Source organism: Citrus clementina, unplaced genomic scaffold (assembly GCF_000493195.1).
Source record: "Citrus clementina cultivar Clemenules unplaced genomic scaffold, Citrus_clementina_v1.0 scaffold_5, whole genome shotgun sequence".
Classification (NCBI taxonomy): domain Eukaryota; kingdom Viridiplantae; phylum Streptophyta; class Magnoliopsida; order Sapindales; family Rutaceae; genus Citrus; species Citrus x clementina.
The window spans coordinates 13,857,480-13,875,731 of record NW_006262201.1 but is presented as its reverse complement, the minus strand read 5'-3'; the positions used below and the strand labels follow the sequence as shown (position 1 = coordinate 13,875,731).

At 33.2% G+C, this 18,252-nt stretch overlaps 1 long non-coding RNA gene across 1 annotated transcript; it reads right to left on the bottom strand.

The window, feature by feature from the left end:
• Nucleotides 1-4,590: 4,590 nt before the first annotated feature.
• LOC112097685 lies at nucleotides 4,591-17,983 on the bottom strand. Its single transcript, XR_002905182.1, has 3 exons — nucleotides 17,973-17,983; nucleotides 15,702-15,705; nucleotides 4,591-4,625 (listed from the first exon to the last, which is right to left on the bottom strand). It is a non-coding gene; the product is annotated as an uncharacterized LOC112097685 (long non-coding RNA).
• Nucleotides 17,984-18,252: the final 269 nt, after the last annotated feature.

Here is an 18,252-nt window from a genome sequence, read left to right as displayed (position 1 = left end):
AAAGAAAAATGAATCACATTGGTAAAAATACTTAATTAAACTGAATCTTCATTTACAAATGCCAGATCACTAATAGAATCGCTGGAGTATAATTGAACACTTGGATATAAGAAAATAATATAAAACATAGGAGTAGAATAATCCACAATCCCTAAGATTAGAGTAAAACCAAAAAGATACTGAAATTAAAAATAACAAGAGTTCAATCTCTACTTTTCTGCATTTGCATTAATTCCTCCTATTTATTGCTTCATGTCATATTTTCATTTACTCCTGCAAACAGACAATACTGTAGCAAGCAAATCAAAATCTTCCAAATGAAAAACTAAATATAGAAACTCAAGAATAAGAGGAAAACGAATCAAAACTTGGAGAGGTAGGAACAAAGTGACCAAATAGGTGGATTGATTAACTCTAAACATTCGTATAATTTTTGGAACCAAACAAAATGTTCATGCTTACCAAATAAAAAATATTAAAGAACCAAAAAACAAAGTCATCACACAACTAATCCAAATAAACAACACCATATCTCAACCCATATAAACCAACACATTTGCACTAGAGCACAGTCCAAATGAATATTGAACAAATTAATCCGTCGTTTAATGAAAGTCACAAATACACAAATATAATTTCAAAGCTCAAATGAGAAAACCTATCATTCTAGTAGTGGTGAAATATACAAAGAAAATTATCTAACCATTTTATGTTTAACCCCAAAAAAACATAGTTGAATAAATGGAAACATTAATTGAGTTCATAATTGACAAAATTGAAAGATCGTTTAATCTCAGATTCTCTCATAATTATAATGCACAAACAATGTCCTAGACATTTGCAATTGCCAAAACTGTGAAATTGTTTATGTATAATATTTTCATGGTGAAAATAGAAGAAGCTTATCAATAAACAGAATAACACAACATCAATCCAAAAAGAATCAAATGAAAGAATCCATATCTTGCTCTTGTTAATGAAGCAAACATGCCAAAACAGTGAAAGACATTTGCGACAACGTTGTACCATTTCAAGAAAGAAGAGTTAGATCTATAAAATCCTTGCATTCTTACTAAAATACACATTAAAATTAAATCTCAGCTTTGCAATATCATAAATTAGTAGCCAGTCTCATCTGAATTCTATAGTATTCCTACTTTAGATCAATTTCTAGTAAGTTGTACGTTTATGCTTGGCCTTAATGATTACCACGGTTAGTACAGAATAAGTGAAATAAAATACTTGAACTTAAAAGCACCTTGTTGGAAAGAAATATATGCTAAATTACTAATGCTGGCCAACCGAGGCACTTACAAGACAATTAGGCCCCAAGATCCACGGTCATGCTTATTCCATATATTTAAAAAAAAATTCAAAATCTTTTTTTCTTTTAATAACACATAATCACTAATAAAAACAAACTTCAGCAGCTAAGCCTTCATAAACAAGAATTTATGAAGATATAAATAATGTTGAATTATAGATAAGTTCAAATATCTCCCAAATGAAACTCATTGAGAAATCTATTAGAAATCTCCCAAGTGAATCTGCCATCCCTCTTGGTAGAGTCACTTTAATAATTGAAACTAATAATATATAGTACTAAAGCTATTGGAGCTTTCAGAACAAAGAATTACCATGATAAAAGCACAATCCTTCCCAATCATATGTCTAAAAAAAAAGAATTACATAATCATTGGTTAAGTGATAGTCTAATTAACTCTAACAGACCCAATTTTATTTTCATAAATTAAAACTCAAAACTAACAAAAAAAATCTTCTTTTGAAACAAAATTTACAAAGTGCTTCTCAGAACTAAGTATTTTTTATTCCCCAAGGGGGAAAAACCAAAAACAAATATGAAGCCAAAGCAACTAGATACCCAAAAAATTGGATTAGTTCACCAAGAAACTCAATTATGCAATATAACCGATGCCTTCAATTAAAAGAAAAATGAACTCAAAGTACCTGAATCCAAAAGAAGAGATAAAATATTGCCCTTAACACCTTAGTTGATCTAATTCAATAAATGATTAATTAGTCATTAAGAAAATTAATCACACATATAATATAAACATTTATCTTGAACAACTGAAAAAAAAAAAAAACAAATCAGCTTAGCTATCTCATACAAGCCTATCTTAGTTTCCCAAATTCCATTGCCCCACTGATTCATTTTAACCAGTAACAGGTAATATGAAATCAAATAATATGGCATTTTGATTATCATGTCAAATGTGAAATTGACATTTAAGCAAATAGACATGGGGGATATTAAAATAAAATTAAATAATAGGTAAATGTTTCTTTATTTTAAAACAGCAACTCAGTCATATCACATGTTACAACTATAATCCAATGAATTGCGACAAGCAGCAAAATCCAACAAACAATTAAAAAAAATAAAATTAAATCTAATAATCAAATAAGTATAATTCAATTGAAACATTACAGACTATGCGAGTATTAGATCATTAAAATATCCCCTGTAACTAAAATAAAAAAGCTAATCAATTACATTGGTAAAAATATTCAATTAAATAGAATCTTCTTTACACATGCCGAAACACTAATAGAAGTTCCCATTAATAATATTACCGAAATATAATTGAACCATTAGACAAACAAAATTAGTTAAAAATTAGAGTAGAATACGTTGCTTACTATTCCTAAGATAGAGTAAAACCACAAAAATAAACAAATTAAAATAACAAGTTCAATATCTAATTTTCTACCATTTCCATTCCTACTATGAATTATTTTTTCATGTCATATTCTTATTTATTCCTGTGATTAAAGAAAACTGTAACAAGCAAATCAAAATCATCCAAACAAAAAATTAAAGATAGAAACCAAAGAAACAAAAGGAAAAAGAATAAAAAATTGTAGAGGTTGCAGCAAGTGACTGAACTGAGGAGTCGAACACACAACATTCATACCGCAAAGCAAACAAAATATTCATGCATAACAAATTTAAGAAATATTAAGGAGCCAAAAAACAAGATCACCACAACTAAACCAAATAATCAAAACCATATCTTAATCCATAAACAATGACACAAGAGATTATATAAAATTTGAGGGAAAAAGTGCTACCAGTTCAAGCACTGGGGAGTGGAGATTGAAATAGAAATTGAAGAGCTGATATGCCAAATTAATTTGGCATCACTTCCAAATTATCCTTCACCGTAAGTACCCACGTACTAGTGGCAGCTTTTATCACAAACATAATACTAAAGACAACACTAGTTAAATTCCAATTCTTTCCAATACGAGATTTTATAAACAAAACAGAACAATACAGAACATACTAGAAATATAGACCATCCAAAGCAGTTCAAATTAAATATTAAAGTGGCAAAGCCTGAAAATAGAGAAAACGTATAGTCTTCAAATCTTAAGCTCCCATGTTACCTAGAAGAACACTTGCCAAAGATTTCTTGCATTGCACAGATGCCTTCAACAACTTCAAACCATAACCAGTAACCACCGACCACCGTTCAAAAAATTAAAAAAAAAAGATTCAAATTATTAAACACATGGTCTCAAACAATGAAATTGTTAGGAAATTGAGCTTACTCCTAAGATCACTTCAAGCAATTTATCAAGTAATAAATTAATAAGAAAAATTAAATGAAAAATAATATCAATCCCACAACACAAGATTTACGTGGAAAACTCAAAATCCGGAGAAAAAACCACGGCTGTTGTCAAAAAGACAACCAGAGAAAAATATTCATTATGTAAAAAATTATTACAACCATACTCTCAGAAATAATTTCTCTCACCCAAGCCCCAGATACACCCAAAATACTAAAACTTCCTAATACTCACTTAATGCTTAACTTGCATTAGATTTTACAACTCTATAGAATTTTGAATGTTTCTCTCTGGGATGATTAAAATGAGGAGGAGAACTCCTCTATTTATAGCCAAATTTTGACTTCCTTTTCTTCTTCTTTTTTTTTTTTCTTTGCATGGGCGGCACCCACCCATTTTTCCTTGTTCAATGATGGTGGGTGGCTCAACCACCCACAGTCTTTGAATTCAAAATGATGGCTCAACCACCCATCATTTTGACCTTTTTTTTAATCACATTTTTAACAATCTCCACCATGATTAAAAAAAAAATTTATAGCCACTGTTACAAAACACTGTCTTCACCAACAGTCATAATTCTCAACATACAGAAGTATCATATTCCACCATAAAGAGTATACAACTTAAAATTAATTACTAATTCTAAGAATTTTACATCGGCACATGTCGAAATTTCCTACTGAAATTTATGGTGCAACTTCCATGTTGGCTTTCCTGGAAGTTCGTCAGCCATCGACATAAATTCCACCACACACCTTGCATCAATGCCAACTATGCATTGTGTGCAAATCTTGTGGACCCACTAGTAGTAACACATCCCCTTTCATGGTACTAACGGTACACCATGAGGATGTCATCATCATCCATTTTACAAGGGACCATCGTCTCCCACAATGATGAGAGACTTACCACTAACAATGCTTTCAGTATCTGATCTGGAACCACTTGCCGATCCTACTCCATTTCTCCTATAACAATCTCTTTTTAGGTGCCCTGATTGTCCACACCCCCAGCAGACTCCTTTCCTAGAATTATTTTTCTTCTAATTCCCCACAACTGCCAAAGCCGAGACATCTGTAGTTTCAGTACTTTCACCACTCAATCTTCTTTCTTCTGAGAGTAAAGTATTAGTAACTTCTTCAAGATTTACTGTCTCCTTCCCGTACATCAAAGTAGGTAACAGGTGTTTGTAGGAAGTTGGAAGTGACCATAGCAACCTAAGCGCCTTGTCCCCATCTTCAATTTTAACTCCAATGGCTTCTAGTTCTAACACAATACCATTGAGAACACTGAGGTGATCGAAAATTTTTGTACCTTCAGTCATTCGTAGTGTGTGAAATCGCTCCTTCAGGTATAATCGATTTGAGATGCTCTTTGTCCGATACAACTTTTCTAGTTTCTCCCAAAGTTCTTTCGCTTATGAATTTTTCCTACATTTGCAAGAACATTCTTTACTGTACACAGTCGTATGGGCACTTGCAGCTCTATCATCAAAATCTTCCTAATCTTCATCGCTTATACTAGTTTTTCCAGAGCCACTATTGGAAGCAGGGGATGGCTTTCCCTTCAATGCCTTGTGCAATCCAGATTGAATTAACACATCCTTGACTTGAACTTGCCACAAGCCAAAATTAATTCTCCCATCGAATTTTTCTATTTCAAATTTCACTGGACTTGAAAATTTCAATCCTGACATGTTTACTTTGCAGATCAGCTTTTACTCTTCACCACGAACTATTTAAATTGGCTCCCACTGCTTCATGTGAATAGTACTGCATACGTGAACAGTAACGTATACGTGAACAGTGCCCCGACACTAAAACTTCAATCAATGGCTCTGATACCACTGTTAGAAAATTGAGCTTCCTCCCAAGATCACTTCAAGCAATTTCTCAAGTAACAAATTAACAAGAAAAATTAAATGAAAAATAGTATCAATCCCACAACACAAGATTTACGTGGAAAACTCAAAATCCGGAGAAAAAATCACGGCCGTTGTCAAAAAGACAACCAGAGAAAAATATTCACTATATGAAAAATTATTACAACCACACTCTCAGAAATAATTTCTCTCATCCAAGCCCCAGATACACCCAAAATACTAAAACTTCCTAATACTCACTTAATGCTTAACTTGCATTAGATTTTACAACTCTATAGAATTTTGAATGTTTCTCTCTGGGACGATTAAAATGATGGTGTGTGGCTCAACCACCCACCGTCTTTGAATTCAAAATGATGGCTCAATCACCCATCATTTTGACCCTTTTTTTTGTCAATCACATTTTCAACAAAAATCACTAAGGAAATAACTTAACAAACCTCATCATGGCCAAAATTACATCTTTTCTCTGAAGGTCACTGAAATCCACATCAAACTTTTTATGCAAAGTGACACCAGAGGTTACATATATTTAAAAAAAAAAACAGATCGTGGATATTGAAATAGAAATTGAAGAGTGGAGACATTAAAAATTAGTGTAGAGTGAAGATTAGGGAACGATAAGCACTGATTTAAAAAAAAAAGGAAAAAAAGATTTATGGTAGAGAGGGTTTTTTTTTTTTTTGAAACTTATGGTAGCGAGAGTTGAGAGAAGGGAAAGAAAGAGAGAGAATTGAAGAATTTTGGTTAGAGCGGCTTGGGTTTCTCATGAAGTAAAATATGAAGTATTTATACTTTTAATAAAAAATTAAAAATCTTCAATTTTACAGATTAAAAAAAAAAATTGTTCAATCTTTCATTTAGCGGCAGTTTGCCCGCCAAAAATTTTTTCCTGTCATTTTAATTTACTAAGATAAGTAAATTAATTTAATATAGTAATTTTCATTTGTATAATTTGTATTATAAATGCTTCTTATTTTTAATTGCTATACTTCAGTGACACTAGATTTTATTATCTAAAAAGTTGTAATTATGTCATGTTTAAAATTTATAATGGTAAATATAATAAATACAAGATTATTTAGTTGTATTCAAATTGTAATTATGCTTATGAATGGCACCTGGTTAAGGGTTCGAACCCAATATGAGGAAGAAATTAAGTTGTTAATATGTTAACTAATAAAAATATAATAATATCTATGTTACATTGATAATTACATTGTGAATTTTAGCACAATTTCATTTAGCTCATTATTCTTCTTCTTAAGCACTTCATTCTCTTTTATCAATTCATCTACATGTGATTTTTCATGCTCATATGAAGTACTTTACTTCTCTTTAAAAGATACAATCTTATCATTCAACATTTTAATCATTGCATTTTTCCAGGGCATCCTTTCATTTGTAAGTTCTACCATTTTCATTTTAAGGCTGCATTTTTTTTACCAATTTTTATCCACTCATCATACAATTCTTTAAAAGCATTATGTAACTCATCATATGTTGGAAGATCACTTACCTCATCAAATTCATCAAATCATTTTTCCCCGATTGCAATAAGAGCTAGATTTGTCATTTCTTGATGCTTTTCATCATCACTCGTTTCCTCATCACTATCATCCCATGTAGCCACCATTGCTTTCTTCTTGAACTTATTAAGAAGAGGACATTCAGACCATATATGTCCAGGCTTTTTACATTCATAGCAACTGATTTGCTCTTTCTTCTCCTTTTAATTTTTGAAGTTTCTAAACTTTCTCCGCTCATTAGTTTTCTTGTAGAATTTTTTTAATCTCCTAGTTATCACAACCATCTCCTCATCATCCAGTTCACTTTCCTTATCACTCTCATGTTTTGAAGCTTTAAGAACAATGCTCTTCTTCTTCTTCTTCTCATGCCCTTTTTCTGCTGCCAAGCCTTCTTCATATGAAATGAGAGAACCAATTAAATCATTAATAGACAAAGTATTTAATTTTTTGGCTTCTTCAATGGTACTCCTCTTAGGTATCCATTCTTTTTTAAGTGATCTAATGATTTTCTTGACTTTTTCGCTATTCGAAAAAGTTTTTTCTAGGGCTCCTAGTGTGTTGACTATGTCTGTAAATCGTGTATACATAGAATACACACTTTCATTTTTTTCCATTTCGAACAATTCATATTGACGGGTGCACCTACTGATTTTAGATTCTTTAACTTGATTTGTCCCTTTGTAAACAATCTTACGTTTATTCCATATTTCTTGAGCACTCTCACAACTAGATACTCTATGAAATTCTTTCTTATCAAGAGCACAAAACGGAGCATGCATTGCCTTGGAGTTTAAGAACATCTTTTTCTTTTCTAACTCACTCCATTGACTTGAGGATTTTTGAATATTATCTCCTATTTCATTTTTATTCATAGGCATGAATGGACCATCACAAACAACTTCCCAAATTTCGTAATCTAAGAATTGCAAGTAAATTCTCGTCCTAATTTTCTAATATGGGTAGTCATTACCATCAAAGAATAGTGACCTAGTTGTGGATTGTCCTTCCCTAAAGGTTGAGTCATTTTGGGTTGCCATAGATCTTTTACTCTAGACGGTTAAGTCCTAATAAAAGAACCTTACTCTGATACCAAATGAATTAATATTTAAGCAACTTAAGAGGGGGGTGAATTGGGTTTCTAACAATTATGCAATTTTTAAACAAAAATTAATGTAAATCAACCAAAATATCAAAAGATAAGAGAAGAGAAATTCAAACACATAGATTTTTACATGGTTCGGCCAACCTTGCCTATGTCCACGCCTCTAAGCACACCAAACTTGAGGATTCCACTAGTCAAGCCTTCAAGGCTTTAAGAACACTTACAATTGATTTCTTAAATGTCAATCAACCTTTACATCCAAAGATTATCTCCAATCTCTTAACCCAAGTGTATCCCAACACTTAGAATCACTCAAAACAAAGATTACAATTTTTTTCTCTCACACAATATATAAGTTATAAATCAATGCTTAATGTGTGAATAAATGAAATAGAAATAATTTGAAGCTCAATGAATGTTGTATTCTCGATTTTAAGCTCAATAATAACATTGTGATCAACTCTTGTTTGAATTTGATTGAGCTTATTTATAGTTGGAGATGAAACATAGTCGTTGTTGACTTTCTACCCAAAATCGGATCATTATTGTGCAAATTTTATTGAACTCGCAAGTGCATGAATCTATTGTAAAATAGATCAATGGTGACGAGTGTCGATCCCACGAGGAGGTGGATTTTAATTGTGTGTATAATTAATTTTTCTAAATGGGTGGTTGGATTTGTGACGAAATTAATTTAGATTATCCTAAAATTTGAATTAAAATGGCGGAAATGAATTGAAGTGAAATCTATTGAAATGATGCACTTGGGTATCTAGATTCCTATCAACATGCATCATGGGCTAAATATTCCTTATTAGTGCCAATTAAATCATGAGGGGGGAATCCACACCTCATGAACCACACTCTATTCAATCTGGTGCTAAGGGCTTATCGTGCCAAATAATAATAACCTTGTACTAAGGAGCCGGTGAAACCAGGGCGATATCTAGACAAGATTATTATTAATTATCGATGAAAAGTCAAAACATCCACAAAAATTAGAGGGGAAGAGAAAATAAATTTACCAAATAAAGCCCATGACACATGTTGAGACTTCACCTTCAACCCAAGCTTGAAAGAAAATTAGCTACTCATAATTGAACTAGGGGCAAAATAAAAATTTATTTAAATACATAGAAAATATATGATGGAGAAGGAATTACAGAAAATGAAGCCCAAAAATGGATTCAGAGATGCCAAATTAGGGGGGGAGGCCCCTTTTTTATAGATACATTAAGTAAATCATGGCCATCAGATTAAAAACAGTTTGGACGCTCATGATTGCGCCACGTCATCAGTCAACAGTACGCGGTTTGACCACACGGTTTGAACAGTGACACGGTTTGACCACGTGGTTTGGTTGAAAATAATCCTGTGTATATGCATGTACCGTACGCGTGATTTTTGGTTCATTAACATGCTGCCACGTCACCGATCAACAATGTATAAGAATTTTATCCAATAGAATCGTGACACCTCATCAGTCAATGCCACACCATCGGTCAATGCCACGTCATCGATCCGTCTATGTGAACAGTGTCGTGAACAGTACCGTACATGTGAACAGTGCCATTTTTCCTTTTATGCTCCTCCTAAGGTTTTCGACTGTCCTGAGTTGAAAAGTGATGTCCGTTTTGCCGTCTGATTTCTCGTTCATTGTGAAATAACCATGATGCCCCTAAAATAGATAAAATACTTAATTAAAATAAAACACACATAATTAAATCACAAGAAGCTTAAATACATAAAAGTAAAGATGTTAGTAAGACTTGAAAATGTAAAATGACGATTTTCTCCTTTATAAATATACATTTTCTAACACTCAACACACCCCCAACTAGCTTATTGCTAGTCCCTAGCAAATAAAGCAAAAATAAAATTCAAATCCAATTTTTTTTTTGAACTACTCATGTTTATTCAATCAGACTAATAATAGTAATCAAATAAAAATATAAGCATTATCTCCAGTCTAAAGAAACATCACACCCACATCAACCATCCACATGAACCTGCCCAGTAGACTTTGTCACAGCTACTTTCAAGAATGACATGTTAAACCCCAAAATCTCACTGGAAATAGTAACACTCTCACAAAGAAATTAAACCCAATAAAAATAGTCACTCCAATGAATGGTAATTGAGAGAAAATAATAAAAAAGTGATATCACATGCTCTCACCAAGATGAAAGAAATATGCCCTCAGCTTAGAAATAATACGATGTCAAGTCAAATAAAAATACTAGTCAACCCAATTTATTTATTTATTTTTTTTATGCACCACTACATCTTTTTAGCCCATATAACTAGCTTCTACTTCAGATTATAGTTCCTTAAAATCAAGGACTTTTATTAGGACGTAATGTAGGCTAGGGACATGGCTGACAAATGAAGGAAAATAGGAAAAAAAAATATATGTTTGAGAAAAAATAGAGATATTTTAGAAATTACAAGATGCATTTTGCTTATTTATTATTATTATTTTTCTTTTTTTTTGAAACAATAATTTTTTTTTGTTTTTTTCTTTTGTTTGGCACAACTTCACTGAACAAAATAATTATTTACTTTTTTTTCAAACATAAATAGGTGATGGAACTTGTAAGATATCGGGTAATACTCCAAATCGGAGTAGGTCAAGATGATAAGTTAATAAAGAATTTTTTTTTTAAAGGTTCAAAAGGGTTAGCTATGGATTTTTCACAAAAGGGATGGCTAAAAAGGCTCAAACAGGTCAAAGATGTCCTTTCCATCGTCTTTTAGGGCTCTAGATAATCTTCCATATAAACTAGTTAGATGGACCTCAAGATGTAGCAACATACATTTTTTTCTTTTTTCTTTTAAATTTTACAATTTTTTTTAAGGGTTAGCTCAAAAGAAATCTAGAGATCGTATATAAAATAATAAACTGCTAAGCTGTATGAAGAATGGGCAAAAGGGTTACTCTCCAAGAAAAATGATAGGCTCAAAAACTCCCTTGATACTTCTTATGACATGTGCATTCCTTCAAGCAACTCATATTTATCTCCGACATCAACATATAGAGTACCAAACATGGCGTAACATCACTTAAGATCAAAGATAATGCAAATACTAAAATTTGAAAGTCATCATGTCAACCAATGTTAAAAAATCACACAATTTTTTTTAAATGACAGTTTACCCCCCAACTTATTCTAAACATGAAAAGAAAATATGCATGCATAAATGTGAAAAATGATGCAGAAAAGCTAATTAGAAAAGTTACACTTAAAATGATAAAAAAGAAAATGGTTTTTTTTTTACTAAAAAGATGCGTTTCTAGAGGCACTACACTCCATATTCAGCCATTTTCGACTCAAAAATTTGAAAGTGTATATTTATAAAAGAGAAATTAAAAAGAAAAGTTTTTTTTTTTAAACCAAGAAGATGCGTTTCTAGAGTCACTACACTCCATAATCAACCATCTTCAACATAAAAAGTTAGCCACAGTTAGTCTCTACCACAAAAAATTAGTAAAAACTTAACCAAGATTCCACAATTGTCAACTATTCTCTCCCCCCAACCAGAACAAAACATTGTCCTCAATGTTTTAAAGGAAAAAAGTAGAGTTTAGAAGACATCACCTGGGTGGTGTAACACAGAAGAAAATATTTATAAATTGAGAGTTAAATCTATTTTGTACTTCTTACTGCTGCTACTGTTACCATCATTATTTGGAGACTCCAACACAAAGGTCCTAGAGTTTGGCTCTAGTTTATAAGCTTGTAACAAATCAAGTAGCTCATTAGCAGTGTGAGCACAAATAAAAAGCTTTTTTCACTATGGAATGAATGAAATAGTTTTTTATTGCATGGTTAAGAAATGCGATAAAGTCATCATAAAAGCTATTGACATTTAACAAACTAATGGGTTTCTGGTGAATGTACAGATGGGCCCAAGATACTAGTGTGATAAGTGCCTCTAAAGTTGCAAAATCTCCTGGTAGGAAAATAAAAGCATCAGCATGATTAAGCATTTTAGTTATTCTTTCTTGCATACTTGATACGACTAACCTTCTCCAGTCGGTGAGTCAGACAAACTGCCCAAAGACTTTAGGGCACTTGGGAAGATGCCTAACACTTGGCTTCCTCTGACAAAAGCAGCTTCTGAGAACAATTTTGATAACCCTCGATTATCTCCTCCATACACTAAGTGTAATTTTCTCTCTATTATACTTCGACCAAGATCTATGGCTGCCTCAACGAACTCTTTATGTTTGCCATAGTTAAATCCAGAAAGCACACAAATGTTCTTGAATTGTCTATTGGGAGTAGCTGCCATTGGGATACTTTTTAAAAATAAATTGTGAGTGCGTAACAAAAAATCATAGTTAAGAATCTTGGTGACAGTGGGTCACAGCTGTATATGAGGTAGCATATCAGTGTCAAATAACGCGTAAAGCACATGCCCACGAGTTAAAAAGAAAACAGTAAAAAGAAAAAGAAACAATGATAAAATAAAATTATTAAAGACAATAATGCAAATGATAAAACAACAGTGAAGTAAAAAGATATTTACAGGTAGTTGCGACTGTGGCTCACATCTTCCTCTGGTTTTACGTCCAGAAAGGACTTGAACGCCCTTTATGGGTCGAGGATAGGCTTCCCATCTAGTTTTCTTATAAACTGGCAAACATGGTCGTTTATAGTCAGATTCACGAGACTATATCGTGCATGCTCTTTTTGGAATAATGGCCATAACTAGAGAATCGCTCCTTGCACATATCCACTGGGATGCGTTTCAAGAGACAAAAGGATATCATCAAATGACTCCTTATTCAAGCCACCCCTAATGAATTGAATCTTATCTTCCCTGTTATCAGACACCATTCCTAAAGAACATGGGTTTTTATTGCATTTCATTCTGGTACATTTATGACAAGCAACCAAAATTCTTCGAGCTCTTCGTTTTCTTGCATAATTTTCTTTACCACAACCAGACATGTATCCAATAAATTTTGGAGGTAACTCACCGACCAATCGTACTTTAGCCTCGATTAACCAACGGATGTCAGCAGGTATATTATTCCTCATGATCAATCGCATGCGTTCGGACTGAGCTTTATAGATTGTAAGGAGGGCATTCTGAGGAAGTGAAGGGAATCGATTGTGAAGCTTTGCTAGAATCTCGTTTCTATCCATACCTTCACCTCAGAATATCAGTTATTATGGGAAACTGAAGTTACCGACTTGATTGTCACGAAGTACCGTTATCCGCCACTTTGCCTGGGTAACAAACTAAAGCACACAAACAATAAAAATCAAACTAAAACACATAAAGAAAATTACAATCGTCATCTTATTGAATTTACCTCAAGCTCCAACTGGATGTTGTAGACACTTCTTTCAATGTCTTTGAGTTGGCTTTCTAAATTATCAACATAGGATACTAACTCTGGTGGTTACAGAGCCCAAATACGATGTGTTTTACAAAATCGAATCTACCTTTTGAGATGAGATTTTACACGTTGAAATGGTCTAAGAATGTCCAAGAGGAATTGTTTAGCTATGACACTCATGATTAACAATGATAAGAGAACTTAATAGTTAAACAAACACACTTATACAAAAATAATTTCAATTAGCAAAAGAATAATAAAAAGAAAGAAAAAAAATCAAATCACTGAAAAGAAAAAAAAAACTCAATTCAAATCTGGCAGGTCACTCAAATTTATTTCGGTGTCCTCTCCATGTGGTTGGTACTCTAGATATGGCTTTAATCTTTGACCATTAACTTTAAACGTGACACCGTTCTTTGGGTCCTTAGTTTCAATTGCCTCATGTGGAAAAACAGTACGAACAATAAAGGGGCCAGACCATCGAGAGCGTAACTTACCTAGGAATAGGTGTAAACGAGAATTGAATAAAAGCACTTTCTGACCTGCAGTGAAAGATTTTCTCATAATTTGCTGGTCATGAAAGACTTTCATTCCCTGCTTATAAATTTTGGCATTTCGTATGCATCATTGCGAATTTCTTCAAGTTCTGCCAGTTGTAATCTTCTTTCTAAGCTAGCTTGCTGCATATCAAAGTTGAATTTCTTGATGGCCCAATATGCACGATGCTCGAGTTCCACAGGTAGGTGGCAAGCTTTTTCATACACTAGCCTGTAGGGTGACATCCCAATCAGGGTCTTGAAAGCTGTTCTATATGCCCATAATGCATCATCAAGTCTTAATGACCAATTTTTTCTGTCTGACCTCACCGTCTTTTCTAATATGTGCTTTATTTCTCGATTGGAGATATCAACTTGGCCACTGGTTTGCGGATGAATGGGGTCACCACTTTGTGAGTGATTTAATACTTCGTCAAAAGAGCCTTGAATGCTTTCTTACAAAAGTGGGCACCACCATCACTGATTACTGCTCGAGGAAATCCAAAGCGTGAAACAATGTTGCTTTTCAAAAATCCTATCACCACCTTATGACCATTGGTTCTACATGGAATTGCTTCTACCCACTTCGATACATAATCAACAGCAACCAATATGTATTGATGGCCAAAAGAAAGAGAAAAAGGTCTCATAAAGTCGATACCCCATACATTTAAAATCTCAACCACTAAACTTAGATTTAGTGGCATCATATTCCTTCGCGTAATGCTCCCCATTCGTTGACACTTATCACATGAAGAACAGAAAGTGTAAGCATCTCGAAATATAGTTGGCCAATAAAAACTACATTATAAAACTTTAGTTGCTGTTTTCTTAGCACTGAAATGACCTCCACAAGCTTGTTCATGACAGAATGAAAGAATATTCTGAATTTCATTTTCTGGGACACATCGTCTAACAATTTGATCTGCACAATACTTGAACAAATAAGGGTCATCCCAAAAGAAATTCTTTATTTCCGCAAAAAAATTGGCTTTGTCTTGCTTGGTCCAATGCTCTGGAAGTTGACCTGTAACAAGATAATTCACGATGTCAACATACCACGGTAATACTTCCACACTCATCAATTGTTCATCTGGGAACGACTTATTCAATGTTAATGGCTTTGTAATTGTGTCAAAATGGAGATGAGAGAGATGGTCAGCCACAACATTCTCTGTGCCTTTATTATCTTTAAATTCCAAGTCAAATTCCTGCAAAAGTAACACTCAACGAATTAGTCTAGCTTTTGCATTTTTTTTTGTGAGAAGATATTTAAGAGCAACATGATCTGTGAATACAATTATTTTACAACCAATGAGATAAGATCGAAATTTCTCTAATGCAAATACTACTGCTAGCATTTTTTTTCAGTAGTTGAATAGTTTAACTGTGCATCATTCAATATCATACTAGCATAGTAAATAACATGGGGAATTCGATCAACTCTTTGTCCTAATATTGCTCCTACTGCATAATCAGATGCATCACATATAAGCTCAAATGGTAAACTCCAGTTTGGGGGCTGAATGATGGGTGATGATGTCAACAACTGCTTTAATTTTTCAAATGCCACAAGACATGAATCGTTAAAGACAAAAGATACATCTTTAGCAAGTCGATTGTATAAAGGTCTAGAAACTTTGCTAAAATCCTTAATGAAACGTCTATAAAAACCAGTATGCCTAAGGAAAGATCTTACTTCTCTGACTGTTTTAGGTGGAGGAAGATTAGAAATGAGATCCACCTTGGCTTTGTCAACCTCAATACCTTTGCTTGAAATGATGTGACCGAGAACAATACCTTGTGTTACCATAAAATGACACTTCTCCCAATTTAAGACTAAGTTCTTCTCGATACATCTCTGTAGAACTAGTGTTAGATGATGTAAACATTGATCAAATGAGTCACCAAAAATAGAAAAGTCATCCATAAAGACTTCAAGGAATCGTTCAACCATATCAGAAAAAATGCTCAACATGCATCGTTAAAATGTAGTAGGTATATTACATAATCCCAATGACATCCTCCTATATGCAAAAGTGTCAAAAGGGCAAGTAAAGTGGTTTTCTCTTGATCTTTTAGTGCTATGGGAATCTAATTATATCCTGAGTAACCATCTAGAAAGCAATAAAATTCATGGCCTGCTAATCTATCAAACATTTGATCGATAAATAGTAAAGGAAAATAGTCTTTACGTGTGACATAATTCAACTTTCTATAATCAATGCATACACGCCATCCTGTAGTCACTTTAGTGGGTATCAATCGATATGGTAGTAGATTTGCAAAATTGAGTAAATATTCTGTAATAGATTGTTTTTGAAAATCAAGTAATCAAATCTTATTGTGACATCATCTCTATAAACTTGTATTTACTAATATCATGGCTAATAATACTATATTAATTTATTCACCCCAAAAAGCAATGTTTTATTGCTTTGCCCATTGAATTGAAAAATGTACATGCACACTACGCACAAATCATTACAAAAATCGCACGAGTGACATCATTAGGGGAGCAAAGAAATTTTTGAATACTACATGTGTTCTCTCAAGCATTTTTTTTTTTTGCCTTCTACCAATCTATCAAGTATCAACCATTTCTAATTTAGGAGACAATAAAGATGCTACTTAATCGGCATTGGCATGAACTTTTTTACAAACCAACAAAAATTTTAAAAGATGGGATCACTATAAAATGAAGATGAAAGATTGGTCTTATGTTTGTTGAAATTAAAATACATGCATGTAAATTATCATATTAATAAATAAATAAGAGATTCTATTTTCTTTCTAAAATGTCTTCTGTACATTATCATTTTATAAAAGTTGTATTTTCAAAAACAATCTCTTATTTATTTATTCATTCATTCATTTATTTGTGCTATGATAATTTTTATTAATTAAAAAAATGTATTAACATGTAAGTTAATTTCCTAGACTTTTCTAGAAAAAAAAATTTCTTACTTTCCTAAAAGTTGTTAAGATCTTGCAAGATACATGTACTAAACAAAGAAAGATCATTATTCAAATCAAAACAAATCAGTTGTTATAAGAAAAAAAATCTAAAATATAAAGAAAGTTTATGAACCAAAAAAAATCTAAATAAATGAACATATATTACTAACTCATCAATACGTACATATGAATAGAGACAGAGAGAGAGAGAGTTATAAAGGGTACCTTTCTAATGAGGTGAGGAGAAGAGATGAGGCACTTGGCACTCCGAAGAGGGTCGTTGAGGTCGGCGCCGTGGCGTTCGAGTTCAGTGGCGAAGCCGCCATGGACAACGGAGTAACCGCCGCACTTTTGGAGGAAATCAATCATAAATGGCGTGGTTCCGTTACTTCCCGATACCATTTTCTGTTTTCTAGTAGTAGCAGGAGTAGCAATTTTGAGTTAAAAAAGACAATTAGCTAGCTTCTTGTTGCTTTTGGTACCGCTCTTCTTTATTTGTCTTAAAAAGACAAAGCCTTCCAAAAGTAGTTCTGACCAAAAAAAAGAAAAAAAATATGAACACAGAAAATATCTCAGAGTCAGAATTTGCTATCTTGGGGTCAATCTGCCAGTACCTTCTCGAGGATGACGAGTTCGACTTTATCGACATCTCTGCTTCCTTTCCTTCAGAAACAACTACTTGGAGCGACTCTAACTCCAATGACGCGGCATCCGCAACCGCGACGCCTCGGACACGTGAGAGCCACGCGCTAAGGAGTTTTCGGGGAGTGAGGAGGCGGTCGTGGGAAAAGTTTGGAGCGGAGATAAGGGACGGTAAGGACAATAATGGGGAACGAGTTTAGCTGGGGACATTTTATATGCCGGAGGATGTTGTATTGGCTTATAATATTGAGGATGTTAGTGTTGCAAATAATAATAAGCCTTTATCTCCGGAGCCTTCTTCTTCTTCGTCTTTGTCGACGTCTTCTGAATCTCTGAAGCTTAAGCAGAGACAGTTAATTAATGAAACAACTAGATTTATCTCGAGTTTCGGTGGTGATTCTGATGATGGAATAAGTTTCTTCTCTGATGGTGCTAGTTGTTCAACTCTTGACTTCCATTTATTAGTGTCTATGGATGGTGCTGAGTCAAGTAGGGCGTTGACCTCATCAACTGATCTGTTAATATTAAAATCAAAACCAAAGTGAGTTAAACATGTTTGTAAAGGATCATCACTAAGGTTTGAAAGAAAAGTGTTATCAACTATTTCTTCTATTAAATCCACATCAACAATTCTATCATCTGCATTGTAA